This window comes from Cynocephalus volans, chromosome 11, assembly GCF_027409185.1.
Source record: "Cynocephalus volans isolate mCynVol1 chromosome 11, mCynVol1.pri, whole genome shotgun sequence".
In the NCBI taxonomy this organism is placed as follows: Eukaryota; Metazoa; Chordata; class Mammalia; order Dermoptera; family Cynocephalidae; genus Cynocephalus; species Cynocephalus volans.
This window is the reverse complement of record NC_084470.1, coordinates 86,396,877-86,402,596: the sequence shown is the minus strand read 5'-3', so window position 1 is coordinate 86,402,596 and position 5,720 is coordinate 86,396,877. Positions and strand designations below refer to the sequence as shown.

The window sequence follows — 5,720 nt, the reverse complement described above, 5'->3', positions numbered from 1 at the left end:
TCTGCTAGAGTGGTGGCAATGTTAATTTTGGGCAGAGAATTACCTGTGTCACCATACAAATCACACTGCAACCACCCCTTGCTGGTTGTACATGTCTTGGCCCTACTCAGTACAAGTGAACTGTCGGACCAAGACTGTCATTCCTGGCCCTGGCCACACAGAAAACTTTGGCATCAAAGAGTTGGAAGAAATGCAAAATGTCATGTAAATTCTACTCGAACACCCTACGTTGGATCGTGGATTCTCTTTTACATCCCCCAGGGCAAAAGTTTGTCCCACTCTTCTTGAGCAAAGCCTTTGGAAAACAAAAGTCCATCTTTTGTCAGCTCTGACAATTGTCGTCCATTCTTCTGAACTGAGAGTCCAAATTGGCTTCCTTTAACTTCCCTTCTTCTTCTGCAAAGAACACTTTCAATATAGACTGCAGAACCAGTGCAAGAACGGCTTTTCAATGACAGTGCACTCCTCCCAGTAAGACCTCAGTTCTGAGATCAAATATTCAGGAAAAGAATTGGGCTTAACGATCATTACTTATTCTAACATGAACAATGCTTTAGATATTGGAAAATTATCGAGTGAAATTACAGCCAGGAAAACAACAACAACAACAACAACAACAAAACCCCTCTTTATAACTACCCACACTGAAATTCATGACTTTGGGTTGGATATTGAGCTTGAATGGTCCCCAATAGAAATATTTTCTGTGCTTTGATTTTCAGAAGTTCCTTTTCTTTCTTTGCAGCAACATGACACAGCACATTTTTGGCTTCCTCCTGGGAATGTAGCAAGTGGTGTTCATATGGATGTGTCTGTCCTTGGCACCAGACTTCAAGAAAGTGTGAATGCAGGAGTTGTTCTGGACAACTCAGAACTCCTTGGAGGGTTGGGGAGAGGCAGGGAGAGAATCACTGTAGAAGTTATTCAGGTGGAAAGGTGAGAAATTGGAAAACTTTGAGCAGGGAGACTTAAAACTGAGGCTGAAGTGCAGAACCCTTTGTGAGCGTTCCCTGGGAACTGCTGACCTCGGTGGTGGCCAGCGAGTCTCAAACTACTCCACACCTCACCTCAGACACTCTGAGTCGTAGAGGCTGATGTCTTCTGCCAAAAGCCCAGTTGGCCTGAAACTCTTGGAAAACATGAGACCATCATTATCCATCTTTAGCAGTTCATGCTGTGTCCATCTGTGCCTTTTACAGCACGCAGTTTGCAGCAAAAAAGATGGATGTGTCTTAGTCCTAGAGGAACTTAGTGCTTTCTGTTTGTGGGGGGTTTGTTTGTTTTTGCTTCTGATTTTTTTCTATCAGTCAGCCTTGGGCCAAATTGGAAAGCGGGGGATTAATGATACTTCACTTGTGTGTTGTACTTTACAGATATTAAAAGTGTTTCCACATTTATTACTTGATTTTATTGGGCACTCACAAACCAAGGAAGGCAAGGCTAGGTGCTACCTCTCAGCAGTTTGTAGAAAAGCTGGCTAAAGACCAGAGAGGCTAAGCAAGCTGCCCAGTAACACACAGTAGGTTAAATGGAAGAGTAAGAAAGAGAACCCAGGTATTCTCTCTCCAAGTCCTATGCTCGTTTCACTTGGCTCCATCTTTAGGCTCAATCCCTTGTTATTTCTGGTTCCAAGGACTCCCCAGCCATTCATTCCTAGTTACACAGAGCACCCTGCCACTGAGGCAAATCTAAACCACCAGGGAAAGCAGACTTTCCCCGAGCTTTTTCTCTGTCACAACTTATTTGAGCTTTTTCTCTATCACAACTTCTTTGAGCTTTTTCTCTATTACAACTTCACGCCAGTGTACCATTTCTTTAAGGCCTGTTCTCTGCTAATGAATGACCCCAAAATATATTGAAAGATATTTACAGTAGTGTTTCTAGAAATGCAGGGGCAAGGAAAATAGGCTGCAGACTCAGATGCCTCAGGGACCAGGCAGGAAGTGCTAATGAATGAAATAGTCTTGGTGTCCACGCTAGGGAGGGGTAAGGACCGTGCAAGTCAGAGAGCTGTGCCTCATCAAGTGGAGAATCTGCCAACCAGGCTCTGTGGCACAATGGACAGAGTGTTGGACTTGTATGCAGAATAGCTGCTACTAGGCTCCAGCTGCCTGTGGCATGGGAGATGCAGGTCTGATGCCCTCAGATCTTCCTATGTATTCTTCCAGGAGAAACTGAAAGTCTGGACTTTAGTGTGTGATTTTTTTTTTTTTTTTTTTTTTTTTTTTTAACCATTAGACAGGCTTAAAAAAACACACTCGTGTGTAATTTGGCATGTAGTTGGCCAGTTTGTGTCCTCTGATCTGGGAGAAGAAAAGAGAAAGTTCTCTCTAGTTGGCCTCTGTCGAACTTTAGTAGAATAACAGCCGTTGTGGGGACCACAGCTTGAGAGGGATGTAGACCAACTGGAACATATTTAGAGACAAGGGACCATTGTGATAAGTAGACTCAGACACATAGGAGGGAAGTTGGAGGAACTGGAGACATTTACTCCAGGAGAGGGAATACTTGATGGGCTGTCATTGAGAAGACGGTAGAAGATTATTCTGCACAGCCCTAAGTCTCATGTTACATGACCCACCGCATTTTAAAAACAAGGATTGTCTCTTCTATTCATCCCCCCACCCCCACCCTCTTTATTTTCAAAAATCATACTTTATGCACTCAGGATATATGGATTTAATTTTTAAAAATTTAATGTCTTAGGGCAGGAGTAGGCAAATGTTGTAAGGTCCAGGTAGTAAATATCTTAGGCCTTTGAGCTACAGAGTTCTCTGTTGCATAAGGGTTTCTGGGTTTTTTTATTTTTTGTTTTTACAAGAGCTAACATTTTAGCTTCCGGGCCTTACAAAAACAGGCCTCAGGCCAACTTTTATAGTTTGCTGAGACCTCTGCCCTCGGTGGAGTGAATAGTTAAACAGATCAGGTAGGATATTCTTTTAATTCTCTTAAAATAGCAATTTTTATACTATGGTCTACTGATATCAACAGGTGTTGTAAATAAAATAATTCTTGGATCAAATACATTTAGGGAACATGGGGTTAAGCAAAGTTAGAAAGTTCTTTCTGAGATGCCGTCTCAGCCAGCTGGGCTGCAGTTGCTGCGGTGTGAGTGACCCACATGTCCCCTCTCCCTCTGCTGCTGTGGGCTGGGCTGCCTGTTGAGTGTCAAAGACAAGGTGGCCGTGGAGAGGGGCAGGATGATGCACCACAGCTTGCGGGAGGACGGGGAGAAGGCAGTCAAAGCTGGAGAGTCGGGGAAAGCGCCATCGTGACACAGATGAAAACCATTCGGGAGGATGGCTAGTCAGAGGAAGAGTGTAAACAGTATAGAGAACTTGTCTATGGCAATGCCGCACTGTCCATCCATTGCAAGACCCCTGGGATGGCTAGAGATTGACTTTGGGAAGCCACCAGAGTAGCTGATGCCCTGCAATGATTTGTTTTAGCTGGCACTGCTGAAGGAGTCAGGACACCAGAACTAGCAGAGTGAGTCAGGGGTGATGGCAGACGGTGGGGTGCAAGCTTGCTTCAGCAGATCCCGTGACCGCCAGCTCAGCAATTCTGCTTCACAGCTCCTGAACAAGCCGGGTGGCGTATCACGGGTGGCATATCCCAGACCAACTACATTCCAACTCAGCAGGATGTTCCTCAGACAGGAGTGAAGACCACAGGCACTGTGGAAACACAGTTCACCTTCAAAGGCCTGTACTTCAAGGTGCTTGATGTAGGTGACCAAAGATCAGAACGAAAGAAGTGGGTTCACTGATTTGAGGGAGTTACTGTGATTATCTTCTTTGTGGCCCTCAGTGGTTATGAGCTCGTTCTGGCTGAGGATGAGCAGATGAACTGAGTTCATAAAAGCGTCAAACCGTTTGACAACATTTGTAACAGATGGTTTACAGACACTTCAATCATCCTCTTCCTTAACAATGTCAAAGGGCAAAATTACAACAAATTTAAAGATCTCCATTGGTTTTATTGTGATTCTAGAATCAGGCAACACTTCATTTCGTAAAATAGAGTAAGTGTTCCAATGCGCTGAGCAGAGGAGGCTGGTTTTATAGACAGAAAAGGCTGAAGAAAGTAGAAACAAAGAACAAAAAGCAGACACTGGTCATTTCAAAAGTACTTTCCTTGTAAGGTGGGGGAGGGGCCCAGAGATAGAATAGTAAAAAAAACCGACTAGTTAACATCAGGTTACTTCAGGCTGTTTCTTCTGCGTAAGAATTACAGCAGAGGAACTTTGTTATATCTATTGAAGATTAAAACTGGCCTGTTTGGGGTTAGAGCTTTGTGCTGATAACGCCAAGGTCCAAGTTTCAATCCCTGTACTGGCCAGCCATCCCCCGCCCAAAATTAATTTAAAAACAAAATAAAATGAAACAAAACAAAACAACTGGCGTGTTTGGGAAATTGGCCGTTATCTCTTTCTCCTGATTTCTCAGAAGGTGAAGCCTGGAACTTAGCGGGGGTGACTGCATTTTGATTTTTAGTTTGTTGGTGCCAAGCGCAGGAACTTAGTCCAAACCATGGCCTCCAATAATTGGTAATTTTTATTTGACAATAAGAAAGACCTTTTGGGGAAAAACATAAAGAGGAGTCTATCAACTATGAACTCTCTGTTATCCAGAATACGCACATTCCAATGCATAAGAGGAGGCAGCTGTTCACATTCAGTGCCAGCTGAAAGATCTGAGCAAAAGAGAAGGTACCAGGGAGAGCTGCTCTCACCTCACCTGTGCCACAGACACCAAGAATGTACAGTTTGTTTCTGATGCTGTGACAGAGATCATCATGAAAAGCAACCTAAAGGAATGTGGACTTATTGAAGAGCATGGGTGTGAGTAAGAGTTCCTGCAGTGTGAAGCATGGACACCAGACGTCTTTTGCTGTCTCATGGGGCATCTCAAGCATGAATGGGACCAGGGAATGGTGGCAGCAGGTGGAGTCGTAGCACAGTACTATGTTTTAGGAAACTTTTAATTGACATGAGATGCTAAAAAGTCAGACTTTGGAATTGGGACAACTGTAAGGTATGATTCGATCATCAAGATGTATTGGATTTCATAATCTGAAATGTTTAGGGCAGATGTGAAGTTGAGATGCTGCGTTCCAGAACTTCAATATGTAGCTTGCTCTTTTTCCCTTTTGTTAACAAACCACCAGGAATTCACTTTAAACGTTTTTTTCATCAAGAGAAGAATAACTTTACTAAATTTTATTTCTTTGTTTGCAAAAGAAACTATCAAAACACAAACAAACTTAACTATGCACATGATCAGATCACCTTGAAAATATTCCTTTTAGTAGGAACTCTTTGTTTTTAACTCCATATCATCAGAATATAATATTTCCGTAATTACTTAAAGTTTTTTTTGTGATTAATGGGGGTATAAATATAGCTTTTTTGTATGAAATGTATGTTCCTATCCTGCTCAAAGTATCATTATGGTTTCTAAATGGTAATTACATTGGAGAGTTCTGCCGTAAGATTCTAGCTCTCTTTTCATTATGCTGGTTGTTGAAGGTTACCCTTGTTTATGCTGATTACTAATTTACTAGATAAATGCTGGTGTTATATGATAAAGTCAACTTCTTGGATACAGACACCCGCAGGGCAGTTGCCAATTAGAAGTGCAAATTGCTAAATTCCAAACAGAACCAGTAACTTTGCTGCTACCTATCTACTCAATTGACCACTTTGATTCTTGCTTGTT

At 42.6% G+C, this 5,720-nt stretch overlaps 1 pseudogene; it reads left to right on the top strand.

Moving 5' to 3' along the window:
* The first annotated feature begins 3,155 nt into the window (after positions 1-3,155).
* On the top strand, positions 3,156-4,851 carry LOC134390136 (guanine nucleotide-binding protein G(i) subunit alpha-3-like; annotated as a pseudogene).
* Positions 4,852-5,720: the final 869 nt, after the last annotated feature.